Source organism: Dermacentor variabilis, chromosome 10 (assembly GCF_050947875.1).
Source record: "Dermacentor variabilis isolate Ectoservices chromosome 10, ASM5094787v1, whole genome shotgun sequence".
Taxonomy (NCBI): domain Eukaryota; kingdom Metazoa; phylum Arthropoda; class Arachnida; order Ixodida; family Ixodidae; genus Dermacentor; species Dermacentor variabilis.
The window spans coordinates 72,385,034-72,403,112 of NC_134577.1; positions in this window are offsets into that span (position 1 = coordinate 72,385,034).

Below are 18,079 nucleotides of genomic sequence, written 5' to 3' on the forward strand. Positions count from 1 at the left end.
GTCTCATAACTCACATTATTGTTGTTTCTGGCTTTGTTGTGGGTGCTCACATCGCCGAGATGAAAACAATTTCATTGGAGATTTTTTTGAGGTACTGGCGAATCTCGGCTTCAACAACCGTCTGGAATTCTCACGTTCTATGGGAAACATTTCCTAACACAACAGTGTGATCCCAAAGCACCCTACTAACTTCTACTCTATGACGTGAAATCGATCGCGTCCTTTCAACAAGTGTAAGCGGGTTAAACATGAAGCCTCACGTTTTGTATCGCTCAGAAAATACACAATTACTTAGAAAAATAACTGCACAATGAGATGAAGAGGGTCCCACTAATGATCAAGTTGTAAAAGCTGTGCGGAGTGTGAGAATGAAGCAGACACATGATAGACCCGGTTCCACACTCGAGCAAAGAACAAACCTGTCAACGCAATTCGTTCTTTTGGGGATCTTCTAAAAGCTGGCGTTACCGATTTAACGTTGTAGGGCATCGTACAAGAGGATCGGTTCGCTCGCCTGCTTATTGCACATGGGAAAACGCGGTACTTTCGGTTTGCATTAAGACCTGCAGATCGCCACTGAAGTATGCCGAACGAGCGTAGGAAAGCGGTAAAAATCAACGTGGTGGGGAAGGCATTTTGTTGAGACAAGCGCTGCGTGAACGAGCAGAATACGTAATGAACAAACTGGAGAATGCCATGCCGTCCGGTCGGCTCTAGCACGCATCGCGGAGCAAGGAATGCGCCATTCTCCATTGTTCGCTAGACTGCTCTCTCTCGAGGAAAAGAAACTCTTCGCAGGTTCACATATTCTTTAAACATTACCGAAAGCTGCAATGGCAAAACCGGGCAAGAGAGTATTTTTGTAAGTGTTACAATGCGACACGGTAGTGAGTTGTGGGAAAGGTGCTTCTTTAGGGAGATATAATTTGTTTATTAAAGGAATTTCCCATGCACTTTTTAAGCCTGCTATCGCCGGTGATGTACTTTACTTTTGTCTGTTTCAGAATCTACGCTTCATTTAGCACATTGATTTTTTTCGATTTTCTAAGTTGCTTTGCATAACGGTAAATGCCCAAGGGAATAACATCTTTGTTCTTGAATCCACCCACGCGCTTTATTTGCCTATCCATAATATTTCTATGTATGTATGTATGTATGTATGTATGTATGTATGTATGTATGTATGTATGTATGTATGTATGTATGTATGTATGTATGTATGTATGTATGTATGTATGTATGTATGTATGTATGTATGTATGTATGTATGTATGTATGTATGTATGTATGCTATTACATGTTGTTTACTAGTTTTTCTCCGGGCGTCCTAACACTGCGGTAGATTGTGAAATCTTCATTTTGAATATTGAAAGCTTCTCGGCCTCGTAACGTTGTCTGTAACAGCTTTAACACCAGTACATTCAAAGCAGGGTTTTTAATAGCTTCAATGTAAAGTTATTATAATTAAACGCATTAGCAAATAGGCATAGCAGTGAAGGCTTTCTTAAACTCTTGTACAGGAAGACTCCCAATAAAGGATTGTCAGTTATCTTCAGCTAGTGGTCGTCAGAGCACACAAACCTTGTTTAGAAATTGGTGGTCGAGTTATTATATCCAGATCGCATTATATTTAGCACGTCACCGACATTATGTTAGTGATTTAGCTCGTCGAGTTACCACCTTGAGCGTACCTCAAGCGAAGCTCTTCACTGGACGACATATTTCTGCGCGAACCACAAACTATAATCTGACACATGAAGAACACCCACAATTACATAGAGGTAACATCTAGGATGTTGCAATATACTAGGTGTTAGAAATCGGCGGAACGTACTAAGAACTGCTAAATTAGTGCATACACACCTAGAAACTAGCTACCACGGCCACTAAGATGCAAAATGATGTCCTTGAGGAACTCAGCAGTTGGCACTTGAAAGCCGGAGGAACTAATCCCTCCATGGGCTATTGCCCAACATTCGCGGTCTGCAGTATGAGCAGGGTTCTAGTCATCACACAGACATTGAGAGTGGTCGAGTCTCAGATGTATTTCGGGCGCTGTAAAATTCAATACTGCAGTGGAGGAGCAGGAATACGTTCTGCGCATCGCAAAGTTCCTGCGAACAGTTTTACGCATTCAGGTGTCTGCGTTTAATTTCTCAACTTATTATTTGTACATTTCGTACAACCACCTAATTCTTGGCGAATCTCTCTTGTGGGTGCGTTTTGCTGCTCCTAAAGATCATAATCGTCTTTATCATCCTCGCCATCAACACCAACACCATCATCATTATCCTCATGGATGTCCTGCGAAAGCCTGCTGCTGTCGTAATTAAATGAACTCAACACCAGAAGAAACAATGAATGCGGCCAATTTTATTAGACTAACGTTGTAAATCATGTTTTTTACGTAATTCATAGTACTTGGCTTCAAGTGGAACGATCATCGGCTCGAAGTTTCGCTTCTATGCATCCCCATTGAATGCCCACAACTTTCGTTGATGTACGATTTGATAACGTGCGCTGGATGCAGGATCAAGGCAAATGAGCCGCACTGCAGTAATTCATTTTTATACGTTCTTGAGCTGCATTAACACACCAGCTGTTTATTTATGCGGCTGCTTTCATTGGTAGCGTTTGTCTCAAGGTATCCATATCATAATTTCTTGATTCCGCCCTGTCCTATAAGAAACGCTCGTCATCGCTCTTCTAGAATATGTATTTCATTCCATTTCTAACGATGCATTTGAGCAGCACACACTGTAGTAATAACAAGACAAAAGTTTGCAACGGTTTGAATACGACCAACTCAATAAGTCAGCGTCACTACAACGTGACAGTAAACGAATGGAAGGCCACCAACTGAAAGATGACTCATGCCATTGCTGATGCGTTTAATTTTGTGACTCATACGCTAAGTGACTCAAGCTTTCGGGATTATTCACATCTCTGAAGATATCTAGACACGCAAGCTATTGGAGTGAGAGCAATTATCGTCCGAAATTGATGGGTTGCTGTAATGGCTCGCTTTGTTAAGACGCGGTGTTTTGAATACTGCACACAGATAAACCGATAAGTATATTTTTCTATCTCTTGCACAAGACGGAGAAGCGGTTTGCTTATCCCGCTTATTTCTTTCAGTATGGGCGATTCCTGTCAAAGCTGCCCGAAACCATCTAGAAATCATCATGCGTAATAGAGCATTCCCGTCCGCGATGATTTCGGTATTGACGACAACGAGTCATACCTGAACGAAAACATCAGTTGCCGCTATAAAGGAAACACCAAGTGCCAAAACTTCCACGTTATAGAGATTGAGAAAGTGTGGTGCAGAGAAAAAAAAGAAAGAAAGGAAAGAACCGGCCGCGTAATGAGGGCCGAGCTGTGGGGCGCATCATCAATGGCTCTTCGCCTCTTGGAGCTGCTGGCCCTTTCGACCGACGACGAAATCCAGGTGCGAAAGACACGTGCCGTTCGGGGAAATTGGAGCATGGAACTAGAAGTGAGGGGAACAGCTATTGATGGAGATGTCCACCGCAAGACTTCTCTAACAAAGCACAGGAAGACGTACCATAGGGCCTTCTTTTTTCGGCTCCTCACAATGCTGCCAATGGGCCTCTGTCGGCAGGCAATGAGGTTCGTTAGACATTCCCTCCATGCCAGCTGCCTCGAACACACACACAGGCGAAAAAAAAACAAGCTTCTACCGTCACCTCAGGCACCGTGCCTCTTGGAGACGCGAAGAATTGAATGGCACTCATCGGCTGAACTACGTCAGCGGCGGAAGAGTCCTGGAGAGATTGGCGCACGTGTGGGGGCAGCCTGAGTCCATGGGGTGGTTGTGGTAGATGAGATCAAATTCGTTGGTGCGCTCGCGAAGTGTTGGGCGGGGTCGTAGAAACTTGAGTAATATTCTCTCCCGAACACAATAGTACGGGAGAACGCGCTGTGTAGATACAAGTAACACTAATTGTGCTTTGTTTTAAGCGTACTCGAACGAGACCAGCAACCACGAAAGCACTGACTGACGTGCTAATGATGCCGCCTTAGTATACTTATCTGTACGTTCCAGGGGAACGCCGCCGGGAGCCGCAAGAGGAAGCAATCTTAGTTGCGTCGTGCAAAGCTGGAAAGACGAAGGTGGTTCTAGGAGACTTCGGCGCCAGAATTTTACCGCAACGCTAATGCAAAAATAAAAACGACGGTACTTTATGGATTACTGAAGGCCCAGTGTTCACAGCTATACCGAAAACTAAGCCATAATTCCGGCAGAATTTTGCGTTCTTGGTAATAATATTCAAGTGACTCTTCTACATAGGGATGAACACGATGGGGAGAAACGCTAGTGAGTGGAATAGAAATGTAGAGACGCATCATGCATTCGAACCTATACTGATTGGGTGGCAGTCACCGACAACCATTTGCGTACCACGTATTAGCTGAAACATGACATATAATTTTTATGCTTACTAGTGGTTCACACACGAGAACATTCAAAATCTGAGAAGTATTTCTCTTGGTTCGAATAAAATTGAAATGCAGTTTCATTTACTTTTGAAAGCACAAGCAGCATACTGTGCCATAAAGTGTTTTCGTTTTAGTTCCGTTGTTTTAGAGATCCCGCTGACCAATATCGCTGCTCGGTCTTGTCGTGCATATTAACAGAAAAGGCGAAGCTGTTACTTGCAATATAAATTTTTATGTCTGAAAAATTAAATAGATGAACCCATTGGCGTGTTAAATAATCACTTTAGCGTGCATGTTGGACTTGCTGAATTAGCAAAGCAGTAAAAGGTAATGTCTACTCAGAAAAGATACTAAGAAAATCAAAAATTTCTAGACAAACGCCCTTAAAATGTGTTATGAAATACATTGGCGTTAATGTTAACAATTTTCCAATAGTTTCCGTCTTGAAATCAGGGACACCCGCTGTTGCTTAGAGGCTTTAGAATCGTTCTGCTAAGCGCAAGGCTGCGTGATAAAATCGCAGCCCTGGCGACCGTAGTACAAAGTGGCGCAATGCGAAAACACCTGTGTATCATGCATCCAACCCTAGGTGGTCGAAATTAATCCAGAGTCACCCACTACGGCAAGGCTCATAATGAAACTGTGCTTTCGGTGCGTACGTAAAACCCGACAATATAATTAGCATCACTGACAAATTTTAATGAAGCAGTGATACAATTTTTTAGCAGATTTCTGTGCAAATATCCCTTATTTGGTATAATTAATAGGCTTCTTGATATGCAGATGTTACTTCAATACTACTGGGCTCCGTTCTTGCAATCGCAGCCTGCGCCTAAAAGTGAATGTATAAAAAATTGTGCATGCAATGCACTGTGAAAATTGGCTAACGCGAAGCTTCGTTGTTTCAGATGATAAATAATAACAATATTCCTTAATATGTTGATGTTATGTTATAGTTTATAATTGTAGATCATACGTAACGGTATGTACTTACCATGCTTACGTTATGGTACGTCAATGTTATGAATCTGATGAACTTTATTTCCCTGAAGCTATACGTCAGAGTGAATGAGGTCAGAGTGAATGAGTTCTGTAGCGAGCCTCACTCCTTGATATTAGAGCCTATTCATAAACGCCTTTCATCTCACTCTTACTACCGCGACGCTGCTGGTCCCCCCATGCAGCTATCATTGCTAGTGGGAGTGCATTTTCTTAGAAATAAAAAGCACAACGCTCCATGTTTAGCCCATCCTCATTCCTTGAAGATACATGATAATTGCATCTGCCAATGGAGACGACGGCAAATGCCCTTTCTAGTCGTGTTGGTTGTTCTTATAGACGTGAAAATAAAAAAAAATAAATATATCTATTCTCCTACAATGGTGGCGGCCGGTCTCTTTCACGTAATAGCAATATTAATCAAAAAATATAAAAAAACGAAGTACCAATTTATTATCACTCTAGGTTCGTGTCGAGCGATATGAACGCCATTTGTGGAGTGCAAACATGTTCGTCTACGTTACTTGTCTTGGCACTCCTCCGTGATATCGTCACAGCAGTTGTACAGTTTCCTCCGGGCTGTGTGAAGGACACCAAGCTATGTAAATTCGGTGAGACACTGACGCAGATCCCGGCGAAAAATAGCAATCAAGCTGTGTCAACGAGCTACACCTCATAGCGTGATAGCCATTATCGTGATCAAACCACCTATATGCCTCGGACTTCGCTGCGTCCACGATCATGTCGTATTTGGGACTTATCCCAACCTTTGAGAGGACACAAATAGCACACTTACATCAGGCTGAGCCCACTAACTAACCACCTTCGATTACACGGTGTCAGAGATTGGCCCAGTTTGGTGAGCACTAAACCCAGCCAGGCCAAGGCCTGAGTAAGCATTTTAGTTAACCTTTTCAATACCGCCATATTTTCCTAGTACGAACTTTCACGTCTCATCATGTCTGTGGGGTAAATAATAAGCCGTAATGTATCGTAGATTTTAACGGCAGTTTTCCCCAACGAAAGCAGAGCGTACGATGTAAACACAACAGTGGGGTAAAAACATGAAAGAAACAATAGAAAAGGCAGTCACTTTACTAGATCGCGTCATTGACACTTCAATTTATCACAAAAAGAACTTCACAGCAAATGATCTTACCTGGCAGCCTGTGCATTACGTACTTATCATTCGATAAGGCAGCAGCCGTAGTAGGCACCCTAAGATGACTAGAAAGGGCTTGACAGAAGAACTGGTGTCTGACTAGCACACCTACATCATGCACGGTGGAGAAACCACCGATGTCAGTTATTAGTACGTATAAATGAAACTTTAAGAAAGTGATCTACGAGCACCAAAATTGCGTGTTTTGTGTATATATGTTCGTCGGGTGAGCAGGGAAGGTCTGGCAACCAAGTCGCGGCAAGTCACCCCTCACTGGCTTGTGCGTACCTGTGAGGCTCTGCTTGAATACGTAGACATTGTATAGTCTGGAGCGAATTGATTATGTCTTAGCTCGTTTTCTGAAATATTTACGTGGTGCTGTGTGATGCATAGTTATAGGAGAACCACTGAGTAGCCTTTTGCTCCAGCAAGAACTGCAGGAAGTGGAACCTTATGGCTGCGCGAAAGTGTCGCGCGGAAAGCCAGCTGTGGTGTGTGTATTTGGTTGGAAAGCTATTCCATCTGCATTGGTCCCCACTCAACGAAAGAGCAGCGTAGTTCGTTGTTACTTTACAATATTTATAGGAAAAACTTCGCCGTCAGATCGCTTCATGGCTGAACTGAAATAACCGTACGGCCAACTGTTCTAACACACGGCAAACTGGATGCAAACGCAATATATCTAAGCATCAATCGTGAATATATATCTTTCAGCCGCTAGTGCCGTTGTCGGGCATTTGAAACTTTCGGCGAATTACGATGGACTTCCTTTATAAGGCCGGTAATGTGACCTAAAACAGTAGTAACTGCAGTTAGCAAAACAACATTATACTGCCAGCCTTGTGTTTCAACATCGGCTCTTTGTCGTGTAAAGCAGTGAAACCCAATGGAGAATGTAAAACAAAAAAAAACGAATTATGCGACGGATTTTTGCGGTGCCATGATTGCCGCAAACCGTGTGGCTGCGTGTAGGAAAAGAATGAACCGACCAAAAAAATTGATTTTATTGCCGATTTGCCACGCCGTCACACGTTCTAGCTCACACTGAGCGCGAATGTACAGTTCTTCGACAACTAATGCTTGCCATAACGATCCGTTGGCTATGGAGTTGCGCCGCATGCTGAGCTCCAGGTGGGGAGCTAGGTGTGGGCCACGACGCACAGCGCTCTAAATGCGGCCCTGTTTTGATGGGGACGGAATGAAAAAAAAAGGACACTCGTGTTTTGCGCATGAGGTGCATGTTAAAGGCATCCATGTTTATAAGATTGTCACAGAACCTCCCACAACGGCGTAAATTATAAATCTGATCGAGGGTATGTAATGTTTAACCCAAGCACCTAATTAAAATGTTTTCTTCGTTCATTTATTTTTTTTTTACCAGCCAGCCTTAAACTCAGGCTATATAGGCCAACTACATGATGAATTTTGCAGCTCGGATACATTCGGGAGACGAATGTTCATAGAAGAACGTCGAATCTGGCAGGCTGATAGCAGGTTAAAACCATATAGTTTCTCACTATATTACCTAGAGGGAAATCTGGCGCTGCTGCGCTGTGGTATGCATGGGAATACTGGTATATTGTGACCGGATTCGGATCATTCTCGCAGAGCCAGGACACCTTGAAGACGTGCCTGGCAAGCACCGTTCACTCTGTCACAATAATTAATTATCTACTAAAACAGCATGTGAAAAGCTGTTTTAGCCTTATTATTATACAAAAACATGTTTTGTTTAACTATGGCAACTTCTTATTGCATGTACAAATATATGTAAAGTAAAACGGATCAGCGGGCCGCTAAAATTGGTGGGCAAACAACAAGATCCGCGCTCGCTTTGGAACAGTTTGTCGTCTGTTCTTGCTTCGCTTCGCTTGGTTATGCATTATAGGTGAGAAAACTTTGCTGCAAGATGTAATATGGTTGGATGAAAACCTTTTGTGACGATTTTACTTAAAGAACGCCTTATTTGTGTAGCAACATCCACGTTTAAGACAAAGCCTCTTACAACACCATTCAACACAAGCCTCGCAGACGCATATACCGTCGTTCCCATGACGGCACCAGCGCCCTTTAGGAAACTCCCATAGATGGTGGCGCCAGATTTCACTCTAGGTGTTATAGTGAGAAACTCTATGGTTAAAACATGCGCGCACGTATCGCACTGGAAGCTCCATCATCCTCACCGGCAGCACAAATTCCAGCCTTGACGAATTTCACTGTCTCTTTTCTTCACTAAATACTTTCCGCCGTCAATAATATGCGATGCATTTATCACGTTGCGCCATGAGAAAGTGGCATCGGACAGCAACCACAAGGAACTGCCTCTGAGCGTATACAATACAATGCATTCACCCAAGCCAGCCAGGCGGTGCAGTCATCCTGCGCATAGATGGCACCACTGCGTACGCAATGCCGCGGTGCACTAGATAGAGGAAAAGACGTATTCATTTACTTCTTCATTTAGTAGTGTGTTCTAGGAGGCAGGCGTTGTCTTTAGTTCAACATTTCTGAATTGTTCACATATCTCACCGCTTGTATAATTTACTCACTGATACTCATTTGTGCACTGTTAAATTTGTTAGATTTCTTTCCTTTCGCCAAACACTGAGGTGCCCATTGTACCAAGTGGCTTGTAACATCCACTAATTAGCTCACCAACTCAAGCGCGTCCTCGCGAAATGCCTATAAATTTCTAAATGCGCATTTTTATGTTTTCTTAACGTACCTATCAGCCTGTATAACCCCCTGCGACGGACTCAGTGATGTGTGCGTAACATCCCAGCCTGTGAAAGTGTGTTTCCATTCCCTCTTTTAATCCCCTTTCCCCCTTCCCCAGTGCAGGGAAGCCTACCGCGCTCAGCCTGGTTAACCTCCCTGCCTTTCCCTTAGGACCTCTTTTTTCTCTGTCTCTCTCTCGTTATTTACGCATTTAATCACAGGCTTTATGACTATTTATTCTACTACTGACCGTTTTAAAAAAAGTACGTGATGAAAGTTTCCAGCTTATCACGAACGCGTGGTCGTGTGACGACCGCGAGTCGTCTCGGCCTGTCAGTGCGTCACACATCTTGTACAAAAAGTAGAGCGCAGGCCGACAAATGCTTGTTGCACTTGACGTGTAATTCCACAAGCGTTTCCCTGCGCAAAAGCAGCTGTGCTCAAGCGTTTGCGACGTACCTCTCAGGGACAGCACGTGTCAACAGGCATTTTTGCTCGAAATAGCAGATATGTAGAGCATTCGTGTTCCCTTAAAAGCGTTAGTCCCGTGCAGGCGTGGTCTTTTATGGCTTTATCGTATGAGGCTGGTTTCATTGGTGACAAAGCGGAATTATACGCTTGCGTGGTGGTGCTGACTGTCGTTTGATAGTCGTTCTCGCGGATATTGAAAACCTTGCGTGCACAGGGCCTGCCAACGTGAAGGACGGTATTTCATAAGGTGGAAAAAGAGCTACTCGCGGAGTCTGTCGCACTAAAGTAGGGATGGTAGTAGTAACAGTAGACGTAGTAAACACAAGTACTACCCGCGAGTAGGAACATAAATTATTGTCAAAGCCGGCGATGGAAGTTGCGTTCACATCTGGCTTAAAAGGGCATTAAAATGAATAATTAAATAAGTTTATTTATTGATGCATTCCTTCAGACTTGTATTTTGGTAAATCTTGTGGCAATAAGTTGAATAATAAAAAGTTGAATTAGTGCATAAGAACTTTTTTTTCGTTGTTTCTTCTTTCGCGCCCGAGTATCACTAAGTGAAGCAAATTTCCAACTATTTTTCTGTATTTTACTCGTTCTACCTCAGTTAAAGTAATTGCAATACGCTAAGTTTATTCAACTTCTTTTTTAGAATGCGAAGGTGTGCTTAGTTGGGGAAAGAAATTTAACTAGTCCTTAGCAGACACCATCAATATTCAATACGTCACGGCGAGCATGTAGTTAAAGAAGGCGTGGGCACCGGATTTTAGTTTGCGGGGTTTTGTGGGGTAAGAATTAGGTCTGGCTGCAATAGAATAAGAGCGACTGCCTTTTGGCATTGTAGTGAGGTAACACACTAATACCGCAGAAACTATTTGCTTAACGTTTGTTTAAATCGAGACCTAAAGTACACAACACTCAAAATGCAAGGTCAGCAGTTCGTGAAATTACTGCGGACATAGGTTTTGGGGCGCTATAAAAATATTTGAGCCTATTATTGAAGAGCCTGTACGGTTTCAGTCCTGTTGCAAAGTAGCGACTCTGTAAATCTTAAATACTCCGTGCGTGTATGTGTGTTTTTGTAACTTGGCAATGTGCGACAGTTCAAAGGGGCCCCGAACCACTTTATATCGATGTGGAGAAAGTCATTCGAAGTGGAAATAGGCTATTGAAGTACTTAGCCACAAAAAAAAAATGCTTCAATGCGTTCAGCAGAACCGGAGCTATTGGCCATCAAACATGGCCTCCGCTGTGCTCCCATTCATTCTTCAATGCCTTGCACTGCGAATGCTACGGCGGAGTGAGGCGTGCCTTCTAAATGTCACCGGGGCGCGCAGTTCAAATTTCATTTTGGATGTTGACGTAGACGCCACGACTTCCGCATTTGGTGCCTACGACGCGCTAAAAGTAAGTCAAACACGGTTTTCCTCCGCGAGCCGCAGTGCGCTTAGCTAGTGGACCCGTGGCGGCACTCCGCGGCGGCCGTGTTGTCTACGCTGCGTGGCAGGCCGCAGCTACCAACAGCTGCTGCGTATGTGAATCTATTTTATTAGGTAATAAAGCGTCCAGAAGAGAGTGCGGAGCAGGCTTTTGTTTGAAAAGAAGGCTTTTAAGAGAAACTTGATTTCGTCCTCCGCTTGCGAACTCCACGCACCTCGTGCGACAGCAAAACTTGACTGACATTGTTGACAGCAGCCTATGCTACCCGCGGACTATGTTGTTTCACCAAACACGAGGGATGGTTCATGCAGGACCCCTTTAAAGAGCACCCTAGGCATTTTCTTTCTTTACAAAAAGAGTACAGGCGACTTGCAGTGCCAATTCAACAAAGCTGCGTATTTCAGAAATGAGCGGTACGTGAGCAACAGATGCAGACAAGCGCTCCTGTAAATTTGTTCTGCTAGTGTTGCTGCCAAACTCGTTTCACTCTCGGAGTTGCCAATGCTGGCGCCTGAACCTGCGCGGCCGGCTTTTCTTGTCTTGACGTAGGGTTTCGTTTTCACCCTTTTTGTCGTTGTTCCGCTAGGAATTCGGAATGCGTTTTCCTGCATTTGCACTACTCACGGATACGACAATTCGAAACACCGCCTTCTTTCTTCCTTCTTTCTTCTTGGTGAACACTTGGGCACTGACTGCTCGGAACTCCTTACCTAATGACCCAAACAGAAGAAGAAAAAGTAATTTTACCAGCAAAAATGGCGCAGTGTCCTAAGCATTCGTGAGGGCAAGCGGTGGGTATCATAAAATAAAGAAGTCTGACCCTCAGATAGCCACCTTTTGTAGGATTGTAACGGATTCGCGAAAGTAAGACAGAAGAACCAGACACATGGCCTTACCATGTCGTAGGCATAGAGTGCGCCTCAGGCCGATGCCCGCAAAACTATAAACTCACTACAGTAGAGTGAGTTGGTAAAGTTGCACCGTTGAAGGTATTCATGGCGCACACATCATTAGAGTGGAATTGCCAGGGGCGATGTCGGCTTGACGAGTAGTTTGTGATTTTGTTCTTTCTTTTGCATTACTTTGATTCGAACATAAATGAATCTACACGCGCAACTCCACAGAAGAATTCGACCTATTCCGTTAGCTTTGTCTATGACGTGCGAGCCTAACATAATCTAGCTGTTTCTTTTGTCCACCAAATCGCCATTTACTTTCATCGCATTGTTCTCAGAAAGGGTCACAGACTACGGTAGCCACATTTATATGGCGAGAGGCAATGGTTCTTTCGGTGTTTAAATTCAGACGCAGGGTAACGAACCTTAGGTAATCAAAATAATCCAAATTCAACCATTACATACGGCGTCGCTCGTAGTCACTGTCTTGTTTCAGCGTGTTGAGATTCAAAATTTTGATTCATTAAGGTTTCATTGCGTGATGTACATGAATGCAACATCAACACTAGGTCAGGTGTAACTGTGTTCGTCTTTCAGATACACGCTCGTGTGCAAGGGTGCCTCTGAAGCAAGACGGTTTTTCCCTTAACCGTATGGGGAAAGTAAGACTTCCTTTCAACTCTATGCAGCTTTTTTTCCTTGTGTGCTATGTGGCACTTTAAGAACCCTCAGCGAATTAAAGGAATGTTCACAGTGACTGTTACTAGCAAAAACAAATCATTTCTTAGAAGAACAATGGTGATAAGAAACATTTGATTCGTAACAAATGCTACACCATACGTACTGTGAACACGTCCTACTATATTAAAAAATATATATGGCTCTACGAAGCAGAATTCACGTCCAGTTTCACTTAATCTGGGCACGTGAAATGACCAGCATTATGAAGCCTTACAATCACATTTCTTTTTATCCGAATCTGAGCGAATCAGGACCTATTTTTGATGCCGGTGTTGGCTCTCATAAGACAGGTGATGACTCTTCGGGCATCTATTATGTAGTGGCGCACTTTAAGGTGTCCGAAATTTTGGTCATTCCTACGCATAAGTCTATAATGCCGGCGGCGTTCTCCCTTACCTGCATAATTCTTGTGATTCGAAGTAGGTAGCAATGAATAAATTTCTTGGCACTGTGAAACGTAAAAAGATCAACAGCGTCAATAATCGTTGGAACAATTGTTGGACATTCTAAGAAAAAGATTGCTGAATTTCTAAAACACCACTGGCCCGCGAAACAATTTAAATCCCAAAATTGCTAAGATGGATGCGCTGAGCGTAGCAGCAATCTTGATCCGCAGTGAAGGCGAGCAATATTCTAACCATAATTTCTAAAACTCAGTACCTATATGGTGATATACTGTAGTTGTTTGCTTCGTGCACATATTTATTTTGTAGGCGGTGCATGCTTGGAATGTAATATATGACACCGGAATGTCTTCCAATATCTGAAGCATGTGAGGGAAAAATCGATGAATGTCGTGCAACATCAGTGATATTTTCATGAAAAAAAATTTTCGGTGGTACTAGAGCCTGAAAACGAGTGATGTATAACACTAGACGCTCACGTCTCCGTCTAGGAATTTGTGCTAAGATAGATTACGGGGCACTGCATGGACCTGGCATTGCTATTTTCTGTTCGCAATATCTTACTTTTTGAAGCGCATACAAGGCCATACAACCGTGCAAAGGTACAGCTCTGCGCCAATAAGAGAATTCATACCGTATTGCGAGGCGGAGCAGCAATTCTACGGACCCTAAATTGAAGAAAAAATAAGAAAAATGATCGCTTGGTTAAAGTGATAGCTTATATGAAAACATAAATCACCGACTCAAAGCTGGCACGCTTCAGTAGCATAACGAAGTCTGGAAGTGAAAGTAGCTCAATCATGTCTTATATAAGTGAAAAGCAAAGAAAAACTCTCCGAGTCGGTAGCAGTCCGTAGTAGAAGGTTGAGTCTAAATTTACAATGTTGTGGCTACAATTTGGCGTTTACAAACATGGGCCACATGCCAACACGGCACATTATTCCTGCCAGGCTGGCATCTCCAGCATATGATTAAAGTTTGTTTCTCGGCATTCGGGACATTATTCGTACATTCTGCATTTGGGAACGAGTTGTCCGCTTACTGTAGCTGCAGTCCTTGCGCCGGTCAGACATTATCGGTGCCTTTTACTGCGATTAGCGCTCCTTGCCAGAATCAACCATTTTGCACCATGTCTGTGTGTCTGCATGTATGTCCACGTCTGACCATTTTGACACCAACTTGGTTCACTGGGTAGTCCGTGGTCTACAGGTAGAACATTGTGATGCTGCGCTCGGGGAAGAAAGTATGAACCCGATCACTGGAGCAACTGAGATCACTGGCTATGTGACATTGTTTATGCGCCACACTTCAATAAACATCTTTCACAGCAACTTAGGTCACTAGGTATATGCCACTGGGTACCTGCCGCTCTTCAGCGAAGCTATGTGTCGCCAATTTGGGTAGGAGGGTGGCGCTACTGTGCATGTTAGGCTTCTTCAATGAACCTCTTTCACGCCTACTTGGGATGCGGCTTATGAGCACTATGGAGGCACCACTCCTGAATGAACCTCTAATTCGAACTTGGGTTCTTGCGTATGTGACACCGACTAAGTGTCGATCGTCAATGAACCTCTTTGACGACCAGTAGGCTAACTGCGTGTGTGCCATTCGGCATGTCCCATCTCTTCAATTACAAAATATATATATATTTTAAGAATTTGCGGTGCTACACGGTATCGAACCTGCGTCATATGTATTCAGACAATGTTGTCTGAATAAATATTCACTCTCGCGCCGCACGCTGACATCGCAGCGCCGCCGCTGCTAGAGGTTGCTGGGTGCCCTAAGGGAACCGCCAGGGAGGAGACCTGCTGCTTGCACGACTCATACATGACGCATTTCAGCGGGGGCAATACACTGTGTCACTACATTGCTTCAACGATAATTCCACTCACGTCCACAGTCACCGCGAAATTAGTTCCGCCGTAATTTTTTTTAATGCGAATAGCATAATTTGCCTAATTCGGACGTTTTGAGCTATATTTCTATTAAACTAAAATCTTAGTGAGCGCAGTGGTCAAGTTGTCTAACTGATTCGACTGCTAGGTACATGCTCCTGGCCAACATGCCGTTGAGGTCATTTCATTGCCGTCATTCCAGGCTCTTATTCCTAATTTCGTCATGCCGTCATCGTCACGCCATCTACATCAACCCAGTACTCCAAGTTGTTCATTTGCTTAGCATAATAGATAGGTGTGGGCTCGTAATCGTGCAATCATCGTGGCTTTTGCACCGCCGTCACTTACCCCGGTGTTCTAGAACTTTCCTACACTCAATACTGCAACTTGACTCAAGAAGGTTGATGGGAGCGCCGCCTGTTAACAGAAGCTGTCACTGCGATTCTTTGACACTCCGCGTCAATTCTTGAGAAGCGTAGCATTCCCTTCAGGCTAGGGATGTTGCTGTGCTTAACTTGCTCGAGTAGAGGATGCACTTCGAGTCGAGGAGGGTTTGCGAATAGGAAGGTTAATCTTGATCAACCGACACCCGTCATGTCCTGGTCCTCACGCCATCATCAAAATACAGTGATCATGCATACGTTGTCACACCGCCATTGTGCTGCTGTGCAAGTCTGTGAATCCCCGTCATTCTAGATTCGTGACCTGATTCTCATCGTGCTGGGGCAGTCACGCCTTTTACTCCAACCCAGTGGTCCAAATAGTTTGGGTAGCTAGTTATGTGTTTAGGTCGTGATGTCGTGGTCAGTAATCATCATCATTCCAGCTTCGTCCTTCGACTCTCACCATGCCGTCGTGATCACGCCATCTTCGTCACACAGTTGTCCTTACGCTGTAGTTTAATCATTGTCGCCACTTCAGTAGCGTCATCCCATCGTGTCATGGCATCATCGTCATACGACCTTCATCATTCTATCGACGTCCATTTTCTCCGTCATTATATTGTGAACATACTGTCGTCATTCAATCTGGATCATGACGCTATTATGATGCCGTCATCGTCAGTCGTCGTCATGCCTTTATTGTCAGATCGTCATCAAAACACCGTCGTGGTCATGCTATCATTGTCTCTCCGTCTACGTCGTCAATCCATCATCTTCATGAGGTTTCGTGATGCACTCGTCGTCACACCCTTCTCATCATACCCTCTTCGTAATTCCATTGTCCTCATGCCGTAGTCTTGTCATCGTCTTCACTATCGTCATCATACAGTCGTCCACATGCACTTATCATGGTGTCGTCATGCCATGGTCTTCACGCTACCGTCTCACTATTGTCATCAAGTCGGTATCGTCCTGCCATCGTCGTCGTCACATCACTATGGTCGATCCATCGACGTCATTCCTTGCTCGTAATCCTATCGTAATCATACAGTCGTCATTCTATCGTGATTACGCCGTAGCTGTCATACCGTCGTCACCGTGCACACTTGGACGTGTGATCGTCGTCGTTCTCGCCTCTTCATTAAAGTGTGGTCATGCAGTGGTCGTCACACGATCCTCGTCATCGCAGCCTCCTGATTCTGCCGTCGTCACACTTTCGTCGTTATACCATTCTTATAATTTAGGAATCCACATGTCATGGTCATCGTGCCGTCGGCGTTTCCTGCATTTGTCATCACATCGATATCATTCCTTCTTCCTCCTTCTACGGTCACTTGTCACGGCCATGGAGTCGTCGCCATGCCTCCATACTTATGGTCGACCTAGGCAAGCGAATGCTAAAGAAAAATGGGACGTTATCAGAATATGTAGCATATAGCTGATTCAGCGAAAGTCTCAGAATTACTACTGCACGTATTAAACAACGACACTTCAAGAATATAGTCTGTCGCTACATCGCTTGTTTGCTATTCGCACAGCCTTCCACAGTCATCGTGAGACGGAGGAGGAGGAGGAATAAACTTTATTAGTTGAAATGAGCCGACGGTAAAATCGTCCGAGGTGGGCGGCGTCCCTAGTCCAGGATGCCGTGGGGCTGAGCTGATAGCTTGGCCCTGCTCACCAGGCGATGCTGGTCTTCAGGGCTCGAGCTTGTCAGCTGGGCCTCCCACTGCTCGACGGTTGGTCCGGTGATGGGCGGTGTCGATGGGTTTTGCTGACATTCCCATACCATGTGGTAGAGGGGATTGGGCGTAGAGCAGAAGGCGCATTAGTGAGTGTAGCTCGTAGGATACATGGCGTGTAGCAGGGTGCTGTGCGGGAATGTGCTGGTCTGTAGTCTTCGGAAGATCACCGCCTCTTCTCTTGTCAGCTGGGGATGCGGGGGTGGATAGATCCTTCTACCCAGTCTGTAGTGGCTCAGGATATCGGCGTATCTTTTCGGGACGCTATCTTGTTGGTCTACCGGTGCTCGTGAACCTGGTGGGTAGCCCGGAGAATGTGATCTCGGGCAGCGGCATTAGCCGCTACATTACCCGCCAGGGACTCGTGTCCCGGGGCTCAGACAATGTACACTTCTAGAAAATTGTCTCGTTTTTCGAGGATGCTCAGGGCTTGTATGGAAATTCGGCCTTTTTGGTAATTTCTACATGCTGTTTGTGAGTCGGTGATGATTGTGATTAGATCTTCCTCTCGCTGGCCCGTAGTTCTGTTGTAATATTTCTTTTTATTTCATTGGAGGAATACTTGAAGAAAGGAGTGAGAATGAAAATTTGTTGCGAAGACATCTAGAGCGAAGCGTGCTAAGTTGCTGTTGCATTGCGCTGTTGAGTACAATATCGCTGTAGCGATTCATGGGAACGGTAGCCGCATTCCGGTGAAGGTGTAATGCTGTGACGCTAGTGCTGTGCTTCGAGTGTGTGCTAAGAAATCCCAGGTGCCG